Genomic DNA, 22,576 nt, shown 5'->3' with positions numbered 1-22,576 from the left:
CCAAAGTGTTTCTTTTCCCTGCTTCCCTTCACAGAAAGTTCTCCACCTACCCTGCCCAGCCTGGCTTGGAGGCGGGTGAGCTCCCCACGATTATACACAACGTTGACCAAGATGGCCCCCGAGAAGCTCAGTGCCTGTGGCTACCTGTAGAGGGATGCTAACCATGGAACAGGACATGGTGGGGGGTGAGTATGACCACTGAGTCTTGGGACACTGACGTGGGGCGGTGGCTTTGGCGGGACCTTCCTGTCCACCTGCACTATCAGTCCTGTTCTCCACTCCCTAAAGAAGACGCCCAGCCTCGCACGCTGGCGGTTTTTCACTATGATTGCTCAGCCCATATATGGAGGCCAAATTCAGCAACTCAAAGAGAGGTGGCTTAGGGCATCCACCTGTCATAAGTGAAAGTGATTACTGTGTGAAAATCAAAGGCACCAAAGTTGAGGGCCATGTGGAGGATAAGGCAGGCTTGGCTCAATCTCTGAGTAAGATCACTCTCTGAGCACCACACTTTTCAGGCTCTTGTGGGACTCTCTTAATGGACTTCTCCTAACTTCATGACAATTAAGGAGGCTGGCCAATAAATTCCTGTGGTTTGGCCTACCTATACTTCTCAAAATATATATTAGTCTTTTACATATTCAATGTCGGTTGCCGCCAGATTTGTGAAGTAATAGAAAAAAGTGGTAATAAGTGAAACATCCTTTGTAATTCCTGTGAAAATCAGGCCAACATGCATTCCCTGAATTCAGTGTGTTTTTAGAAAAAGAGGTGTAATTTATATCATTTCATTTATAACGGTGCTAAGTTAAGGCTCTTGGCTGCTTTTGACAGAGATCTTTCCAATCGGACTGCAATGATTTGTTTCCCTGAAACGCTTTCAAGTACGCAAAGACTTTTAATTAGCTTTCTAGAGTGTTTTCCTGATGGACATCACCTCCCCAAAGCCCTGTAAGTTTCCTGGCTTCTAAAACAGAACAAGAAGTTGACTCATATTCTTCGAGTTTCAGGCTTTCTGTGGGTCAAGAACAAATTGTATCGTGACACTGGGTGCAAATGCCAGGAGTTCATGTGGACAGGAGTTCCTCTCCACCCGCTCACCCAGCCCCCACGCCCACTCAGCGACTTGTCCACACTTTTTACATACTACAACTGATTCCGAGGGTGTCACTAAAAGGCATGTTTCTACACACACACAAAAATGTCAGCTAGCAGTGCTAGTAAGATAGAAGGCCACAGTTAGGCACGATCTTGACTTCATGCAGCACTTCCTAAAGGGTTTCTATAGTCAAATACAGGTGGGAACCCCGAGGCTAAACAAAGTTAATCAGATAGCTTAGTGAAAATAAAAATTCTCAGAGGCACCGTGAATCTTTCAAACTTGCACCACGCACACGTATCTCCGACGCACAGCATCCCCGAAACTTAAGTTGGCTATAGAATCCCTCTGAAGAGCGTCTCGTGGGACGTTGTGAGGAATTCACTTTGGGACACGTGGACTTCATTTACCGAAGTCATAGAGCACAGGAGGAAATGAAGAGATGCACTTCTGTTTGGATGGGGGTGGGGGGGCTGTCACATAGAGGAAGTAGTGGGACGGCCAGCAAAGTCCTTGAGGAGGGCACAGGAGATCTTAATGATCGAGGATCAGGACCCTTTATTCAGCGCTGAGAGCTTCAGTGATGAAGCAGAGTATAAAGTGATATATGGGCTAACACCTATTTAATTTGGATCTACCCTCTGCCCTTCCTTCATGTTCCCATAAGAGCAGATGATCAGCTAGTTATAGAAAACAAGGGGTCTTCTGACTCAATTACTCTCACTGATTTTACCACGTGCCCAAAGACCCCTATAAAGGTCAAGCTCTTTGGGTTTCCGACTGAGGCACTCAAGAAATATTTTAACACGGGAATGCTATCAGGGAGGGTAATGTATTGGGCTGTGATTAGCCAATGCCCTTGAACCTTATAAGCAGAGGTCTTTATGCCCTAATGGCCCTCTACTTGGGATGGTCAGTTATGCACCTCATTCTCTACCCTCAACCAAGCCTCTCAAAGCTCCTGAGGGGGGACGATGTTTTTCCTCACAAAAATGCTAAAGACTGCTTTCCGGCGGAGGGGGCCTTGTGTGGAAAGGCGCACGTCCAGGCAACACTAGGAAAGTTATGCTAAGGAGAATGGGTGAAAAATGCAGTCATGCCGGACTTCACCCACCCCACCATTTTCCTTAAGGCTAGGCCTGACTGTCGGTGACACCTGCCTCCATGACACAGGGCCGGTGTGAGGACAACATCTGCAAATTGTAGATTCCACCACTTGGGGGCCTGGAGACCAGAGGGGCAGTGAACTCTGTTGGGGTTCTGTTGCTATTTCTGAAGAAGGAGTCCATGTATTCGAGATCCCACAGAGTCAAAGCCGCACAAGAATCATGGCAAATTTTTAATTTTTGATCTGACATACGGATCTCCCTTGGTTCTCTCCTGGGTAAGTGAACAGTATTTCAATCCTCAAAGCACGCCGCCTGTGACCTTCAAGGACACCAGCTTACCCTTGATAACACTTGGCCACATCCATTCGAGAAATTTCTAGCTTTGGTTTTCTAAACAGTAGGCCTCATCTGGCATTGTAGAAGGGGTTTTCAGTGATTTATAAAATAAACCGATTTTGTGCTTTTTATTTTCTAGGAGATGGTGACACGAGGGATCACGTTCAAGGTGGGCTCAGAGAGAGTGACATCTTGGGCTGGTTTGCCTTACAAAGATATTCCTGCAGGATTTCGAATTCTGCGGCAGGCGTGAAGTATTATAAATTTCCAGAACTTCAGATATAAAGGCATAAAAAAATGAATAAAAATGGACTCAAAAATAAATCCAAATGGGGCACTTCAGGTTATCTGGAGAACTATATTTTCCTCCTTTGCCCCAGCTCCGTTGTTGCAACATTCTATCATCTGGAAGATCCTATTTTAAGACACTACCTTGGGGCGCCTGGGTGGCGCAGTCGGTCAAGCGTCCGACTTCAGCCAGGTCACGATCTCGCGGTCCGTGAGTTCGAGCCCCGCGTCAGGCTCTGGGCTGATGGCTCAGAGCCTGGAGCCTGTTTCCGATTCGGTGTCTCCCTCTCTCTCTGCCCCTCCCCCGTTCATGCTCTGTCTCTCTCTGTCCCAAAAATAAATAAACGTTGAAAAAAAAAAATTTAAGACACTACCTTAACAAATGCCCCTGCTCTCTACTCAAGACTAGTGCAATATTCCAGTAAGATTAATGAATTCACAGGCTGTTTCTAAGGATTTAATGGCTTCTTAATAGAATAGGGTGCACACAGAGCCAGACTACTATGACAAACCATAAAAGGTTCTTAGTAAGAAACCTCAATTAGTTAATTAAAATTTGCTAATTGAAAATTCCAAGAATAGCATGTAAAATACCACAGACCTCTAGGTACAGTAATAAAACACGAATCTAACAAGCCCCCCAGACAAGTCCTACAGATCTACGCAGGAGAACTGGGTCAGTGAAATAAGGAATGAGGGGACAGGTCATCCCACCGAAACCTTGCGAGTAGTCGCGTATTTCAGGAATGAGAATTGCAAATTATTATTTACCACAAAGAGAGCAGGTACCAGGAAGGGGGGGGCATCTTTATTAATGTACTTGTACATTCCTTCCTCCTCCCCCTCCTTTACAGACTCATCTCCCGGCGGTGGCAGGAAGCCATATTTAAGAGATTCGTGGGGTTTTACCCATTTTGTATATTTTAGCATCTTGTCTTGCTCCTAAAGGATCCACTTCATATCCAGGGTGGTTCTACAGGAAAACGCTCAAAATAAACATCACTAAGGTGACTAAGGCATTGTTTCTATTAAAGAGCAGTTCAAATGTCAAAGGGAAGGGACGGCAAGTAGATATACACCATTTTTTTTTCAAATGCCACGCAACCAGCTCCAAGCCCAGGGGAAAGAAGAGTAACAACAGAGCTGTAAGAACCCCCGTCGGCCGGCCAACCCAGCCTGTGTGGTAAGGCACATGGCTGCCGTCCCACGAATCTGCAAGCCAGACGTCCCCGCTCATCTGAAGGGTCCCTGGCGCGGTGCAAAATGGCTCCAGGGAAACCTGAGGCCCAGCCCACGTTCTCCGACTCGTTCTTGTTACAAACCAGGGGGTCCCGTTCCACGTGACTCGTCTTTACTCATCGTAACGCATCAACGAGCAAAGCGAGGTCAAGTGTTTTACCTCTGAATCCAGTCTTGGAATTTGGTTTTGCGGTCTGGCCTGCACCGGACCTGCCCTGCCGTGTCCCAGTCAGGTCTCCTTCCGAAGGACTTTGGGAGCAGAGAATGGAGGTTTGTGGGCGATGGGCGGTGGGGTAGGGACAATAGGGGAAAGAGCTGGGATGAGACCTGGTAATAGAAATCAGCACACTACTAATAGGAGTGACGGTGGTTGTTAACAGGAGTAGAGGAGTCATGGGAAGGTTAGCACAGCACTGGTGGTGGCAGAGTTGTGACCGTAGCACCAACGTCGAAAACGCCGGCAACCACTTGGGGAAGTGCCTACGGAGTGTGCAAGACTGTTTAGACTGTTTCATTCATTTTTCTTTATTACGCTCCCTTTACTGATGAAAAAGTTGTGGCCCTGAGGTTAGGCAATCTCACCGCCACACAGGGAGTAAACAATAGACTTAAGCTTTTATTTTTAAAACTTCTTCTGAGAGAGAGAGAGAGAGAGAGAGAGCAAGCGCAGGGGAGGGGCAGAGAGGGAGAGAGAAAGAGAATCCCAAGCAGGCTCTGTCATGAACCGTGAGGTCATGACCCGAGCCGAAATCGAGAGTCAGGCGCTCACTGGACTGAGCCACCCAGGCGCCCCTAAACATTTTAATTAGAATGTTCCCGATGCCTTCTAGTCTTCCTCGGCATCCTCTGGACAAATCTCAGGAAACATCTCTAAGCCATTCATTTTTCCTTTCCTTTGGCATGGGATGCCACTCTTTTTTCCCCTGGCTAGCCAACTCCTATTTATACCGCAAAGCCTAATCACCTTCCTCCTCCTCGATGAAGCTTCTCTGATTACTTCAATTCCCCTCAAGTCATTGCACTGACCTTTGAGCTACTAACCCAGCCCAATACCCTGCGACACAGTGTGCATTGTTATTTAAGTTTTCAGGTACGTCCCCTTACTTGGGTGTAGGGGCCACATTTTATATTTGTCTCTCCTAAAGTACCTGGAACTTGTAAGCATGCATTATCTTTATTTCACCGATGATAAGCCCAATCAGTGCAACAAGGTAAGGAAGGCCCAAAATAGGGCTAGGGCGAAATACCGATGACTTTAGCCAGCATAAAAATGCATTTAAATTCCCCCAATTCTTCTCTTCGGAAAAGGTATACATCTGTGAGTAACCTTCTAACAGAAAAAGGTAAATTTCAGGATACGATATCTTCCCAGTTCATTAGACCTGTCTCTCGCCAAACAGACTTTCACTGGAAAATTTTATACAGGTGACAAGTCAAGGGTCTCGTTTAAACCAGACGACTGAATGTACCCAAGGATTCCAGGAGTGAGAATTTACTTGTCTGGAAGAAAAGCCTCTTGTTTCTAAGCGCTAGTTTATATTGTGTGTGTGTGTGTGTGTGTGTGTGTGTGTGTGTGTGTGTGTGTGTGTTTAAACGTTTGAAAGAGAAATCCTGTACAAGTGGGGAAGGGAGGAACAGAGTGAGAGGGAGAAAGAGAATCCCAGGCAGGCCTGAAGGGGACGGGGAGGGGGAGGGGGGGAGGGGAGGTCCAACTTCACAAACTGTGAGATCACGACCTGAACTGATTATCAAGAGCCATTAACTGGCGGAGCCACCCAGGTGCTCTGTGAAGTGCTTGTTTTCAACTTGCATTTCTTCCTTCCTGGGGGCATGGCACTTGTCCTGCAGAGGACGTTTCTTCTGGTTACTTCCGTCGTGGGCTCACTTTTGGCAAATTAACCTGGCACCAGGAACGTGGAAGAGACACGGCGTAAAGACGTGACGAGCATCTAACACTTTCGGGTTCTCTTGGCTGGTCTGTTCGCCGATGCACAAGGACGTCGTGCTGCGGTCTGAGGTGGACCCTCAGCACTGCTGCGGGTGACAATGGTGGGGTCGGCGCGTGCGCAGTGAGAACTGGAGAAGTCGGGGAGAGCGTGAAGCTGTGGAAGGACAACCTCTGGAGGGACAAAGTTCCCAGGAGGCAGTGCCTGCGCCTCTCCAACTTAAACTGGACCTGCTGCTTGGGGCCTGGCCACAAAGCCCGCTGCAAGGGGAGCAAACCACAAGGAAGGAAGGAAAAACCACAAGGAAAGGAAGAAACCACAAGGGAGGAGTTACAGGGGAGCCCCCAAAGGCGGGCAGAATGGATGGCACACAGAGCTAAGGATGAGAAGTCACACGGAAGCAGGACGGACCAGAGATAACGCAAGAAACACTGGGGCTCTAAAAAGGAACGTGTGCGGGGCGCCTGGGTGGCTCCGTTGGTTAAGCGTCCGACTCTTGATTTTGGTTCTGCTCATGGTCTTGAGTTTTGTGAGTTCAAGCCCCACATCCTGCTTGGGGTTCTCCTTCCCTCCCTCTCTCTCTCTCTCTCTCTGCCCCTTCCTCACGCTCTCTCCCTCTCAAAATACATTAAAAAAAAAAATTAAAAGGGAACGCGTGTGAGAAGGCAATGGAGCAGCCAATTGGGTAAATAAAGGCTCACTGCAACGGAAACCTGGCAATTGAAGATGTACTGCTTAAACTTTCTTACTGTGAGAAACTCAGAGGACGAGAAAAGCTGTCAGCCACCTATTGCCTACTGTGTACCAGGCACTGTTCTAAGTGCTTTATGTGTATTACCTCACCCTTTGTACCTTCCACAACATATACCAGTGGGGAAACGGAAGCAGAGGCAGGCCAAGCAACTTGCCCAAGGCTACAGTTTACCAAGGGGAGAGAGGAGATTTATTGGGAGTGGTTTTCTGTTTGTCACCACACACGTCCCTGGGAACACTGGGGAAGAGCTTAGGGCATTTAGTTTTCAGAAAATATCCTCCCTAAAGAAAGCTGACAGCGAGGGCCACCGATGGCAGGAAAGAGGAGGCTCGCCTGAATTTGTTCTTGGGTCAATTCAAGAATGGAATGCTGGCTTAGATCGGCTCTAGGATACAGATCCGTCCACCAGACGTTTCATATCCAACCAGGAAACGTCATCATTAAAAGAGTTTCAGGAGAGGGGAACCTGGGTGGCTCGGGCAGTTAAGCGTCTGACTTTGGCTCAGGTCATGATCTCACAGTTTGTGAGTTCAAGCCCCACGTCGGGCTCTGGGCTGACCGCTCAGAGCCTGGAGCCTGCTTCGGATTCCGTCTCTCTCTCTCTCTCTCTGTCTCTCTCTCTCTGTCTCTCTGTCTCTCTCTCTCTCTCTGCCCCTCCCCTGCTTGTCTTTTTTTCTCGATGTCAAAAATAAACACACACTAAAAAAAAAGTAATAAATTTCAAACCTTGCTTCTTACACATCAATTTTTGGTTGATATGAATTCCTAACCGTCTTTAAAATTCACCACAAGATGGGTATTTTCACCGAACTTCTTGAGAATTTACCGTATGTAAGACTGGTTACACTGAAAAGGAAATGCACGTAGACAAGAAGTAACAAATAACTTCTCTTCAAACTTTTCTGATTGTAGATGTGCTTAACTTTGTTGGCCTTATGTTAGAAAAGAGTCAGGATGATCATTATAACCTTATAACTGTTTGAGAAAATGACGGTGAGGTTCATGGTCTGAAGTGTTGGGAAAGCCAAGCTCACAGTACCTACCCAGCGCTTATGAAAAGTTTATCTGACTTGCTCTAACGATTGGGTGATTCACTGTCTTCTCCAATCCCCGAGAGTCCAGATTTGCTTTTCTAAAAACAGAAGGCTTTCACGCTAATCCTGGACTCTCCCAGAGACAAGGGGCACCGAAAGGATCAGAAATGGTTCCACGAGTTATATGTGGAATCCCATCCTGAACGCAGAACAAATCCATGGAAGAAAGGCAGAAAGGCTTTGCCAGGCCATAAATTAATTACCTTTAATGGCCAGGCTTAGGGTAAAAGCAAATAGACATACAAGCACTTCCCTATCTGCTGCTTTCATTCTGGTATTTAGCACTAGAGTTAAAATCACTTTTAATCAGCAAGAAAGGCAGTTGTTTTTAAAACAGTAACATGCTGAAGAGAGAATTTCCCCTGATATCGAAGGGAATTTGAACTTTGGCCCTGGTTGTAGAACGATCCTATGTGTGCCTGTCTGGGATAAACTGCAAATCTTTTTTTTGTCTCCTTTAAATCAACAGGCTAAAAGTTCTCCAAAGGTTAACATAAATGATTCCACCCGCCATCGTTTCTTTTAAAACATCACTGTACAGGGTTAACATTTACCTTTAATTTAATAAAGGAAGCAAACTGAACACAGCAAGCTTTCACAATCAGGGAATTTAAATTTCAAAGTATATGGCGCTTTAAAGTGGAATTCTTTAGGACTGATTTTCTATAAATCAAGATGAACACAAATAATAAGACAAGATTTTCTGGGGAATATATTCTCATACGTACTATGTACACTTTGGCATAGAGGATTCTGCAAACTCATTTCCTAATTGTGAAGTCAATGAGATTTTAGGAGTCCAAAAATAATCGTCTTCCATTATCACAGCTCAATTAACTCTAAATTCGAAACAGTGTGGCTTTTGGGCTACACTTCCACCTGTTAAGAGGATCAGGGCTAATTTCTGGAAGAGAAAAGAAAGCTGACTGTTTCATTTCAAATTCTGTCCCTGTTCTGTAGTTATTCATATTGAATTAAAATGGTGGCACAGGAGTGGTTGTGAATCCTGGGGTCTTGGGCAGTGTGCCATAAATCGCACCGGTCAGAACATACAGGTCAATGTTTGTAAATGACTCCATTTTAAACAAACTAAGGTGGACTCATGCTCAACTGTAGGTGAGCAGTATTTTCTCTTATGCTCACACAACTTCTTATGATGGACAACGATGCAACATATGAACCGGTTACTTGTGGACCTGTAGTATACTGATGGCGATTGTGAATTTCTTTAGCACTTCACTCATACTCTTCCTCCTCCTCACGTTTTGGGATTTAGGAGAAATCTGTTAGCATCCAATATGCACATGGTGACACAAATTGGAGACTCACTGGTAAACAGCATCCGCTTCTGAGCAAAGGTGCTATGAAAATAATCTCAGAGGAAAAAACTAAAAAAAAAATTTAAAAATAATAAAAAAAAAACAAAGGAAAAAACCACGGGCACATTAAATTGAAGCAAGCAGCAGTCAATCTAGAATAATGAAAGTTTATAAGCAGCCATTGTGACAAAATGGGAGTCCACATCTCCGTGAACTCTATCTTATGGGAGGAATATTATGTGGTCATTTTAAAAAATAGTAATTTCGAAGATGTGGCAATATGGAAAAGCCTCATGAAATGACACAGGTAAATATATATCCCAGTTATAACCTTATACGAATGTCTATAAAATTAGATTGAGACTCAAAATTAAAAGGAATACATACACATAAAATACTGTGCTAAAATGGTACAATATAAATGATCCACTCTCAGTCCACTATCTTTAAAGCAGACCTTAGGATTTCTTTAATTAAAAAAACAAAACAAAACAAAGCAACTTTTTTTGCGGGGCTTCCTGGCTGGCTCAATCAGTAGAGAATGCAAGCAACTCTTTGATCTTGGGTTTGTGAGTTTGAGTCCTACACTGGGTGCAGAGATTACTTAAATAAATAAACTTAAAAAAATATTTTGTGGTCCACACAGTATAAAGGGTTTTGGTTTACCTGTTTAATTCAAAGGAGTCAAGCAGGAGATGACTAAGGAAACTAGGGGAAAAAGGTACCAACCTATTCTGGTTGTGAATCTTTTTTTTTTTTTTTTTTTTTTGGTGGTTGCGAATCTTCATGTTGGCTGGTTGGGTCACCTCAGGTGCCAATGGTGATAACTTACGGACCTGTTAGTCCTTAAAATAGTAGCTAAAATGCTCAAGCTAATTTCAAGCAAAATCACAGAGAGACAAAGAGAGAGAGAGAGACGCTAGAGACATTCCCAGTATATCTTGTGGTCTGGAATTTATCGTGGTATCTGTGACTGAGTGCACGAGTATGTTTGCATGTGTTTCTTTTTTCTAACATTATCAGCATGAGAACGACTAGAAACGTGCTGTAGATTTTTCAGAAGTCAAGACAGCTGTGACAGCTACAGGGTTTCATTTATAGACACTGACACTGCACATTTCAGTACATATCAGACTCAAAGGTTAAAATATGTACATATTGTTCTTCAGCATGAAATCTACACAAAGATCATATCCAGACAGTACCAAAATGTTGCATTTCTTATTTTCTTCAAGTCATTGTACACCCATAACTTTGTTCCATATATATATTTATATAACACAAATAAGCCAACAAAAAGTCTGGTATCTAATGAAAAATGCAGCCATTCCATATGCGAAATCTAAGAAAACGTAGATCTGAATATGTTTGTTGTTATAGTCAGATTGTCTCACACAGCACAAGTAAATTTTCCTTATGGCTAATATTTAACACACAACCATGCCCATCACTCAAGTCTTCTGACATCTCAAAATTACTATTTGAGATGAGTAAGGGCCATGGATCACGACATCCTTAAATTTCTCCAAATTTGACTACACGATGAAGACTGGCGAATGTCTCCCTGTTGAAAAAATTTATATTTCTATGTGATACATCTTTTTGGGGGTTATTTCAGTATATTCAGTTGAGTGCTGATTAACCCTTCTTGATCTTTAGTCCTGACAAGAAATGAAAGATGCTGTGTTTTATAAATCTTTAGATTTACCAAAATCTAATGTGCTCAAGACTAATGAAAAACGAAAGAGAAAAACAAAGCCAAAAATCATAAATCCTTCCCAACTAGAAGGCATTCCTCCTTTATCCCTAAAAGAAATTCATTCCCGCACATCTTGTTTGAATTTAACTTCTGAAGTTCGTCTCGTCCCATCCCTAGAACAAGTCAGGCAGCAGGGGATAAAGATAGGACTACATGAAATAAAAACACATGACCGATGCGGCCACTGCACACATGAAAACAGGAGGAGACAGAAAAATACTATCGAGTGATGTGTCGCTTGGATACATATATTTCTGTCTTTTGTCACGAGTGTTTGATCGGAAAGCTACCGCAAGTATCTGGATTCTCCTTCCCCTGCTATTACAAAACACGGAAATGTAATCAGAAAAAAGCTAATGCTTTAGGAGCGGCACACTGGCATCACTTCTCAGTTCTAGAAGATTTGCTAAAAGAAGCAGTATCAACACATTAACACTATACAATACATTCGGCAACTCGACATGGGAAGGTGAGACTCCTGCTAACACAAGGCCAGGTTCTTCCGAGAAGGTGCCTTGCACAGATGCGGGGTTGGAGTTTAACTTGGGGAGAGCGCTGTTTTTCTTTTATCCCCACCCGCTCTTTCTTAACCCCGGCCTTACATGATTTATAGTATTTTTATTGCAAATGCAGTAATGAAACCTCACTTTGTGCAGATTGAAGCGGGGACGAGGGAATTGCAGTGGTTTGGCGAGGAACGGAGGTGGAGAGTGAGACGCCAAATTCTATTCCTGTCACAAGTGAGAAAAACATAGTTCAAGGCTGACCCTGGACACAGTCATGTACATGGGCGGTGGTGGAGGAGGGACAGCGGGGGGGGGGGGGGGGGAGCAGGGGGCGGGGCGCTGGAGGGCAAAGGACACCGATGGTGCTAGTGTGTGGAATGCGGCCGTGCCTGTAATGAGATGAAGCTCACACACTGCGTTATGCCTCTTCTGAGCCTCTGTAAACACAGAGACAGAGATGGAAGACAACACAGTCCGCCACAGTCATCACTGGTGGCCCAATGTCTCTGGTGGGAGAGGCAGGTTTACTTCCATGCTTTTATATTAGTTGAACCTTTTGGATAAACAAAATTCTTCGGAAACTCTCAAGGGATAATCCCGTGTGACCTGCCCGTGGTACCCTGCTTAGAAAGTTCTTTCCAGTTCTTAATTCCTTTAGAGGTCTGGGATTCTGATCTGGTAACTTGCAAAGAAGCAGTGCAAGCAGTAAAGATGAGGCGGTGGCCTAACCTCCCAGCTGCTGAAGTTCAGACCGGGGGGAAAAAAAAAAAAAAGAGAGAGAGATCGAAAACTGAAGGGACATCCAGGTTGACTGCAAGATGGTGTGGAACTCATAGGCCTAAGGAACTGGGCCAGTCAGGGTCAACCTCTAAAAGCCAAGGGATTTGAAAAGGTCCAATTACCATTTCCTATTAGAGTCTCTCACCATAGGCTTCTGGAGGAGGGGAGAGACGTGGAAGCTGGAGGGAGTGGCTGTCGAAGAAGAGATGGGAACAGAGATCAGCCAACACGCGTTCTCTTTTTCTGCCCTCTTCCATCCACTTCCCTCCTGGTGTAGGGTCTTTGGGATTTTCACAGACGGATCACAAACGGGGAAAAGGAAGGAACAGATCTGAGGGCAAGATGATCTTTGATTCCTTGGCAATCACACAGATGTTTATCTAGTCATTCTGTTTCAAACAAGGGATTCTCTAATTTTACATGAATGATTTGATCATTGTTCTGCAGGGACTCAGGCATGCGTTTTGGCTTCTATTTGGATCTCCTATTCACTACCCCTTTGAAAGGAAATCCAGAAGACAGCTCAGAAATTATAGCCCTCCTTCAGGTGATGAAAAGACCTAGCCCTGTTCTAGGTCATGGCCCTGTGTGCATGAAAACCCTGAGACCGATCGCTCCAGTCATTCACAGACACCACGTACTGACATTTTCCTTAATATTCAACTGGCAGAGTTTTAAAAAATGGTCATCCTTCACAGAGGCAAGGAAACAGCAAAACAGTAGTTTCATTCACCACTGGTAAGAATAAAAAGGACTGCCATCCTTTATGGAAATAATGTGATAATCTCTATCAGTGGTAAAGTGTCCACGCTCTTGAATCTCCATTCTAGAAACTTGTCAGAGGGAATACTGGCAACCTTTGTAACAGTGAAAAATAGAAAACGGTCCAATGGCTGTTGGGAAATGGTGAAGTAAGTTCCAAGTATTAATGCTGCCAAATGATTATTTAAAAAAATATTCAGAGGCGAAAAATGCTCACAATAATAGTTAAGAAAAGGAGATGACAAGATTCTACGTATGGTAGGATTCTGAAAAAACAGGACACAAGGAAATAAATAGCACAAGGAAAAAAAACTAGAAGAACATAGCCCCAAATGTTAACCATTATTAACTCTGAATGGAAAAATTTAAGTACTTTCACCATTTTTATTTTACTAAATTTCCACACTGATGAGATGTTACTTTTCCTTTTTTTTTAAATATGAGATTTATTGTCAAGTTGGTTTCCGTACAACACCCAGTGCTCATCCCAAAAGGTGCCCTCCTCAGTGCCCATCACCCACCCTCCCCTTCCTCCCACCCCCCCATCAACCCTCAGTCTGTTCTCAGTTTTTAAGAGTCTCTTATGCTTTGGCTCCCTCCCTCTCTAACCTCTTTTTTTTTTCTTCCCCTCCCCCATGGGTTTCTGTTAAGTTTCTCAGGATCCACATAAGAGTGAAAACATATGGTATCTGTCTTTCTCTGTATGGCTTATTTCACTTAGCATCACACTCTCCAGTTCCATCCACGTTGCTACAAAGGGCCAGATTTCATTCTTTCTCATTGCCACGTAGTATTCCATTGTGTATATAAACCACAATTTCTTTATCCATTCATCAGTTGATGGACATTTAGGCTGTCTCCATAATTTGGCTATTGTTGAAAGTGCTGCTATAAACATTGGGGTACAAGTGCCCCTACGCATCAGCACTCCTGTATCCCTTGGGTAAATTCCTAGCAGTGCTATTGCTGGGTCATAGGGTAGATGTATTTTTAATTTTTTGAGGAACCTCCACACTGTTTTCCAGAGGGGCTGCACCAGTTTGCATTCCCACCAAGAGTGCAAGAGGGTTCCCGTTTCTCCACATCCTCGCCAGCATCTATAGTCTCCTGATTTGTTCATTTTAGCCACTCTGACTGGCATGAGGTGATACCTGAGTGTGGTTTTGATTTGTATTTCCCTGATGAGGAGTGAAGCTGAGCATCTTTTCACGTGCCTGTTGGCCATCTGGATGTCTTCTTTAGAGAAGTGTCTATTCATGGATAAAGAAATTGTGGTTTATATACACAATGGAGTACTACGTGGCAATGAGAAAGAATGGAATATGGCCCTTTGTAGCAACGTGGATGGAACTGGAGAGTGTGATGTTAAGTGAAATAAGCCATACAGAGAAAGACAGATACCATATGTTTTCACTCTTATGTGGATCCTGAGAAACTTAACAGAAATCCATGGGGGAGGGGAAGGAAAAAAAAAAAGAGGTTAAAGTGGGAGAGAGCCAAAGCATAAGAGACTCTTAAAAACTGAGAACAAACTGAGGGTTGATGGGGGGTGGGAGAGACGGGAGGGTGGGTGATAGGCATTGAGGAGGGCATCTTTTGGGATGAGCACGGGCTGTTGTATGGAAACGAATTTGACAATAAATTTCATATATTAAAAAAATTTTTTTTTAAAAAGGATAAAAAAAAGAGAAGTGTCTATTCATGTTTTCTGCCCATTTCTTCACTGGATTATTTGTTTTTCGGGTGTGGAGTTTAGAACAAGCAATCCTAAAATTCGTATGGAACCACAAAAGGCCCCGAATAGCCAAAGTAATTTTGAAGAAGAAGAAGACCAAAGCAGGAGGCGTCACAATCCCAGACTTTAGCCTCTACTACAAAGCTGTCATCATCAAGACAGCATGGTATTGGCACAAAAACAGACACATAGACCAATGGAATAGAATAGAAACCCCAGAATTAGACCCACAAAAGTATGGCTAACTGATCTTTGACAAAGCAGGAAAGAATATCCAATGGAAAAAAGACAGTCTCTTTAACAAATGGTGCTGGGAGAGCTGGACAGCAACATGCAGAAGAATGAAACTAGGCCACTTTCTTACACCATTCACAAAAACAAGCTCAAAATGGATAAAGGACCTGAATATGAAACAGGAAACCATCAAAACCCTAGAGGAGAAAGCAGGAAAAAACCTCTCTGACCTCAGCCGCAGCAATTTCTTACTTGACACATTCCCAAAGGCAAGGGAATTAAAAGCTAAAATGAACTATTGGGACCTCATAAAGATAAAAAGCTTCTGCACTGCAAAGGAAACAATCAACAAAACTAAAAAGCAACCAACGGAATGGGAAAAGATATTTGCAAGTGACATATCGGGCAAAGGGCTAGTATCCAAAATCTATAAAGAGCTCACCAAACTCCACACCTGAGATGTTACTTTTCTAAAGAGAAAAATATGTTAATGAGATAGTGAATCAAATGGATGAAAATTACAAACAGTGGAATGTGCTTTTTGGGTATTACGTTTCTCAAGTTGGGAAAGATTCAAAGGAATCCTAGGGGTGCCTGGCTGGTTCAGTCAGTAGAGCATGGGACTCTTGATCCTGGGGTCATGAATTCCAGCCCCATGTTGAGTGTAGAGATTACTTAAAAAAAGAAATAAAATCCTAGGGGTGCGTGAGTGGCCCAGTTGGTGAAGCATCGACTCTTGATTTTGACTGGGGTCATGATCTCATGGTTTGTGAGATCGAGACCCACAGTGGGGACTCTTGGAATTCTCTCTCTCCCTCTCACTGCCCCTCCCCTGCTCTCACATGTGTGCACTATTTTGAAAGAGCAAGCATGGACATGCATGTAGGGGAGGGGCAGAGGGAGAGGGAGAACCCAAACAGGATCCATGCTGTCAGCACAGAGCCCCACATGGGGCTCGAACCCACGAACCTTGAGATCATGACCTAGGCTGAAATCAAGAGTCAGAGGCTTAACCCAATGAGCCACCGAGGCACCCCAATGAGTAAACTTAAAAAAAAATCTGAATTCCCACTGTGGGTAAGGAAGGGCAAAATAAACGCCTATACATCCTACACTAAAACATGTTTCTGGATGATACTTCGGTGAAATATGTTAAGAGTTCAGTTGTGCACATCTTTAGACTCTGCAACTCCCTGGGTGGCTCAGTCAGTTAAGCGACCGACTTTGGCTCAGGTCATGATCTCACACAGTGGGTTCGAGCCCTGTGTCAGGCTCTGTGCTAACAGCTCAGAGCCTGGAGCCTCCTTTGGATTCTGTGTCTCCCTCTCTCTCTGCTCCTCCCCAGCTCATGTGCTGTCACTCTCTCTCAAAAAATAAACATTAAAAACAATTAAAAAAAAAAACCTAAATGTTCATCAAGAAAAAGATGATTAAATTTATAGTAAACCTATATATGGAGGCTAATATGTACCCATTATAAAGATAATATAGCCATATTTATTAACGCATAAATAGTTCCACAATGAAATTTGTTAAAAAGGGGAATTATAAAAATGGAATATAGGGTATGGCCCATTTATGGATAATATATTCTGTTTTTTTCTGTATGAACACATTTTACTATGAAACTATTTATGTTAACAAATACATATATTCTATATAGAGAGAATAAAACACAAAATCTTGTAAGACTATAGGCCAAAATGTTAAGTGTATTTCCTCCTGTGCATGGTGGTAGGAAGACAGGTGATTTTTGTTTCTTTTATAAATTATATTATATATACATCATTTCCAAGTGGGGGCACCTGGGTGGCTCAGTCAGTTGAACGTCTGACTTTGGCTCAGGTCACGATCTTGCGGCTCATGAGTTCGAGCCCCGCGTTGGGCTCTGTGCCGACAGCTCAGAGCCTGGAGCCTGCTTCAGATTCTTTCTCTCTGCCCTCCCTCAACTCACACTCACTCACTCACACACACACACACACACACACACACACACACACACTCTCTCTCTCTCTCTCTCTCAAAATATAAATAAACATCAAAACAATAATAAAAAAAGATTTCAAAGTGGTCTAAAGAACACTGAACCAAAAGCTTGTAACCTCACCCCTAGTTTAAGAATTAAAATGACAATGACACAGGTAAAGCCCTGTCTCCTTCCCATGGTACCTCTGTCCCCAGGGCTAACTACAATCCCAGGTTTTACAGTTCCTCACTCCATGCACTTCTTTCCATTTTGATGACATCTGTACGTATACCTAGGTCCAATGCTTTCATTCTCAAAAAAATAAAGCTGTTCTCATTTTTTTTTTTATTTTTTTTTTCAACGTTTATTTATTTTTGGGACAGAGAGAGACAGAGCATGAACGGGGGAGGGGCAGAGAGAGAGGGAGACACAGAATCGGAGACAGGCTCCAGGCTCCGAGGCATCAGCCCAGAGCCCGACGCGGGGCTCGAACTCCCGGACCGCGAGATCGTGACCTGGCTGAAGTCGGACGCTTAACCGACTGCGCCACCCAGGCGCCCCTCATTTTTGAAAAGAGAAAGGTGACACAGCTGTGCCTCCTTAGGATAGCTCTGGGGAGTGGATCCAAAGATACATCCAAGGCGTCTGGGAGTTTAGTAGGGTAGATGCTACAGGCCCCCTGTCTGGTCACATCCCTCCCCAAGGCATGGGTAGGAATGGCTCAGAGACACCTGTGGAGGTCACCACCCATTCTTGTGGATTCACATTAGCAAGAGTTTTTAAAAACCACCCATTATGGCAGAGCAATCTAGAAAAAACAAATGAAAAGACCAAATTTTCTACATAGTTTATCATAATTTTTTTTAATGTTTATTTATTTTTGAAAGAGAGCGAGCACACAGGCAGGGGATGGGCAGAGACAGAGAGGGAGACACAGAATCCAAAGCAGGCTCCAGGTTCTGAGCTGTCAGCACAGAGCGCTACGTGGGGCTCGAACTCATGAGCTATGAGATCGTGATCTGAGCTGAAGTCGGGAGGCTTAACCAACTGAGCCACCCAGGTGCCCCAGTTTATCATCATTTTTTAAACATGTGGATAAACACTTAGAAAAGCATTGTATCTGTTGATGAAATCGAAGCCTTATTTGTTTTTCTCATTATTTTAGCATTTCTATAGAGAAAAAATAAAGAGGTATGATGGATTGAAAATGAATTGCTCAAAATACCACTATTCAACCACCAGAATACTAAACTGAAGTGACTGACAAAGTATTGGTGAGTTTGCAAAAACAACTAGAAGTCTCCTACCTTGCCTACAGGAGAATGGTGTGGTTCAGCCACTTTCAAAAACTGGCTGTTTTTAACAGCTAAATACATGCACTACCACGCTTCAGCAATTCTAATAACATACCTAAGAAAACTGAATGCTACACCCACGAAAAGACTGGTTCAAGAATGTTCATGAGCTCTACTTAAAATAGCCAAAGACCATCAAGCGAATAAATAAATTTGGTAAGTCATCCAACGGGATACTATGTAATGAGCAAAAACAAAACTTGTACTGATACCTATGGATGAAGCCCCAACATTGTTGAGCCAAAGAAACCGGACAATTAAGTGGAAATTAAACAAAAGATCCCCTGAAATTACTCAATTTTCTTTGCCAGAACAATATTATCTTATACATAATAGAATGAGTCCCTTAATTCATGTTCACATAATAAACTTATTAACAGATTGGAGAGACAGCCACAAAAGCTCTGTTCTTTTGAAGTGAATTAAAAAGAGGCTTACAGCAGGTAGAATTCCAGAGCCAGGACCTAGTCTTTTTGTATTCAACACCTTTTAGGGGTCACCAGGGTGCTGCGTAACTTAGGGAATTAGAAATTGAAGGGCATGCAATAATTTTTAAACTTTGAATTAAGATTTGATGTTATAAGCAATTATGTGCATGCGCCTTTAAAAATCTAGAAAGTACGACCTTGATATCTTAGCCCTAAAGAAATCTATGCTAAAGACCAGAAAAAACATTTTTTTTTAAGGGGTAATGAACGAAGAGCATAATGTACATTTATTATTAAAAGCATTCTGGCTTTGAGTTTTCAAAAATATGGCTGCTGTCTAGCCAAGATTAATGTAATATAGAAACCAGCTTTTCATCATACTCGTATGGCCCAGGAGAACTGTCCATCACCGAGTCTGGTCGGTGCTGAACACAACAAAGCGGGCCATAAAGAGCGAATGTTCGCATGGGTGCAATGGAGAACAAGCCTAAGTGACTTTGCAGCGTATCTGCTTCAAATTCATCTGCTCCAGTAATAATGAAAATGAAAAAAATATATCAAGTTGGCACCAACGATGGATTCTATTTTTCCTGGAAGCCTACAGGACAGAGGCATCTGTAGCTGACACTGTCCCAGAATACCGGAGCACCTTCTCTAGGTATGAGGACCATGACACCACTTCTCGTTTGGACAGATGGCAAACTTGGGAAGTTATCTGATGTAAAGAGGCACCCAAGTTGCGAAGGTGATGCTGTGTTTTCCCATGAAGAACAACTAACTGTTGCTCAACCCTCTCATCCTGAAATCGAAGACGGAGTCAGCGAAGTCAGGCACAGGCAAGAAAAGATGTCCAGAAAAGACCCTGCTGAGAAGGCAAGGACAACTCCAAAAGCCAGATCCAATTTCTGGCCCCGGCACACTGAATCCTATCTCCTTAAAGGAGAGAGGGAGTTGGCAAGAACTGATTGTATGCTAGCCCCACCATCTGTAAATTACATGGGCCCACGTTGTCACTGAAACCTGCAGGGAAATTTCAGTGATCACAGAAGGTGGAAGCCGCTGGGAAGGCTTCTCTGCAAATCCTTCTGCTTGTCGAATATCACGTTTATGGCCTTAGCAATGGTACAGAGTGAATTGATTGTCAAGGAAAATGCACTAACTCGTACCGGGCAAGGGAAAAAAGCCCCCGGGACGGGAATGACACGAGTGCAATGGCCAGTGACTAAATTACCACCTGCTTAGGGTAGAATGAAAAATTCCTCGCTCTTGTTTGGTTTTATCAGCAAATGAAGACAAGGACATAAAATACAAGCTAGCACTTAAATTATCCAAGTCTGGTCACTCCGCAGGATCTGCATATCCGATTAAAGAATTCTACGTGCGTAAATTCTGAGCGGTAGGTTTTTTTAAAAAAAAATTTCATCTTTATTTTTGAGAGAGAGAGACAGAGTCTGAGTGGGGGGAGGGGCACAGAGAGAGGGAGACACAGAATCCCCAGCAGGCTCCAGGCTCCGAGCTGTCAGCACAGAGCCCGACGCGGGGCTCGAACCCACAAGCCGTGAGCTCGTGACCTGAGCTGAAGTCAGATGCCCAACGGACTGAGCCACCCAGGCGCCCCTGAGCTGTAGGTTTTTAAAAGCAACGTTTAAGAGACAACGGAGGTGGAGATTAGTGGGGGACATGGCCCTCATCCTGGACATGCCTGGATTCCATGCAACTTCGAGAGAAATCCTCTCACTTGTCACCTTAGTACCTGGGCATTCCAGACGAAGGCCAGGAAAAAGGATGTAGAACAAAAAGATTTGGGAGTTCAAGTCCCAAGTCTGTCATTTACTAGCTGTGTGAGCTTGGGTGAGTCACTGAATTTCTCTGATCCTCGACCAAAATGAGGTAAGGGCAATCTCGTCTAGTAGAATCCACCAACGGTGGAGAAAATGTGTGATTTCATAAAAACACAAACAAAAACCAGCATACGTGGAAGTATTGGTGAAGTTCGTTGTGAAACAAAAGGGGTTGCTATGCACATGTTAATTTTTTTTTTTTATTATTTGTTTTCGCCATGACCTACTCCACAGAGTAGCCTGATGACATCCAAACGGTGATATTCTGATGGAAAGCAGAGTCAGAGTATGAGAAGTTATCAGGACATAAAAGAAAACGCAAAGGCTTTGGAGTTTCATGAATTTGGGCCTGAGCCTACCTCTAAAAGCTCCTTAGTAACTGTGACACCTAACTGAGGTGTTCTTAATCTGGGTTCTGGGGACCCATACAGGTTATTGGTAGGATTCAGGAGATCTGGGAACTTGGATTAAAAAAGATTATAACTGATATCTTTACTTTCATTAACCTCTGAGACGTGGCATTTCTTTCAATAGCGAATCTAGACAACTAGTCACGGTATTTTCCCAGTACCTATGACTCTGCATCCATAGAATCACAGATATTCTGATATCATGGTATGACTGTAACAGATGTCTCAACACAATTATACTCATCACTAATTTTAAATTATGGAGGCTATTGAGCCAGAACCTCAGCTTTCTTTTTTCTTTTTTAAACGTTTATTTATTGCTGAGAGACAGAGAGACACAGAGCATGAGCAGGGCAGGGGCAGAGAGAGGTGAGACACAGAATCCGAAGCAGGCCCCAGGCCCCATGCTGTCAGCACAGAGCCTGACGTGGGGCTCGAACCCACAAACCGTGAGATCACGACCTGAGCCGAAGTCGGACGCTCAACCGACTGAGCCACCCAGGCGCCCCCAGAACCTAAGCTTTCTTAATTAAGGCCTTGAGAAAGAAGCACATGTTACCACATCACACATTTGTGATTTTAATATTTTGACAAGTGCATTTCGATATAACTCGTTTACTTTGTAATCCTATGTAGTTTGGCTTATGAGTTGAACAACACTTTGAGAAAGAGTACACAGTTCTCCAAAGGGCTCCAAGGCATTAAAAAGGCTAAGAGCTCTTATAACTTTCTTTGCAATTTATTAGGTATAAAAGGGAGAGAAGAGCTGTGACACAGGGTCATTGTGAGACTTCAGATGATATAGCAATAGCAAAGTGCACTGCCCAGTGCCCCACACATAGTAGGTGCTCAACTAATAGAAGCTACTCTGTGTTGAAAATGACAAGCCAAGCCGAGTAATTACACACTTCATTCTTAACATGACAATCTCCACAAACTTTCGCATTGGTCTTTTAAGGATTTAAGGCCACGGCTTTCTTATGACTGGACTGTCTTTCACTGGTCAGGCTGGATGATCTTGCGTTGCTTGGGACGACACGGCTGTGTGGCTGTCCGAAGTCCACATTGCTATTGCTGGAAACAACCGACGCACAGAGCAGGGGTGAAAATCTACACTGTGGCTGAGGAGGGAGAGGTCTTTCTGGGGACATGAGGCTGACCTCGTTGCACTACTTTGAGCCAGCGGGCAAGGTCTTGGCCATGGTGGCGGAAATGAGAACAAGTTATTTAGAAACTGGGAACACAGAGCTATTTTAAAGCTTGCCAGCGAAGGGGCCTTCAAAGGCAAGACTGGTCTTTAGGCTCAGCATAATGAATCTCAATGTGAGAAAATTAAGTAATGTTTCAACCTGAGTCCCAAATCAACAGTCTCAGCAATATGAGAGTATCCTGCAAATGGGAGTGTGCTAGAGCTACGGAGAGAAGATTCATGGCCTTCTTAATTAACTCCGAGGTGCTGCACATAAGGGGAAAACGATAAATCAAGTAGATTACTGCCAGCGATCTGAATTTCCAAATGAAATAAGAGAGGTATAGCGCCGTGAGTCATTTTGTAAATGTGTATGGTGGTGGGGGGTGGGGGGGGAATCTCCAAGGTCATCCCGTATGTTAAAATT

General features: G+C 43.7%; 1 protein-coding gene and 1 non-coding gene across 2 annotated transcripts in view; both read right to left on the bottom strand.

Moving 5' to 3' along the window:
* JAZF1 (JAZF zinc finger 1) overlaps window positions 1–22,576 on the bottom strand; it is a 332,500-nt gene that overhangs the window by 106,488 nt on the left and 203,436 nt on the right. The gene's annotated exons all lie outside the window — the stretch shown is intronic.
* On the bottom strand, window positions 21,380–21,464 carry TRNAR-UCG (transfer RNA arginine (anticodon UCG)). The gene has a single exon. It is a non-coding gene; the product is annotated as a tRNA-Arg (tRNA).

Source organism: Acinonyx jubatus, chromosome A2, assembly GCF_027475565.1.
Source record: "Acinonyx jubatus isolate Ajub_Pintada_27869175 chromosome A2, VMU_Ajub_asm_v1.0, whole genome shotgun sequence".
NCBI classification, from domain to species: Eukaryota; Metazoa; Chordata; class Mammalia; order Carnivora; family Felidae; genus Acinonyx; species Acinonyx jubatus.
Note: the sequence above shows the minus strand (reverse complement) of the source record. Positions and strands in the feature narration are given on the sequence as shown.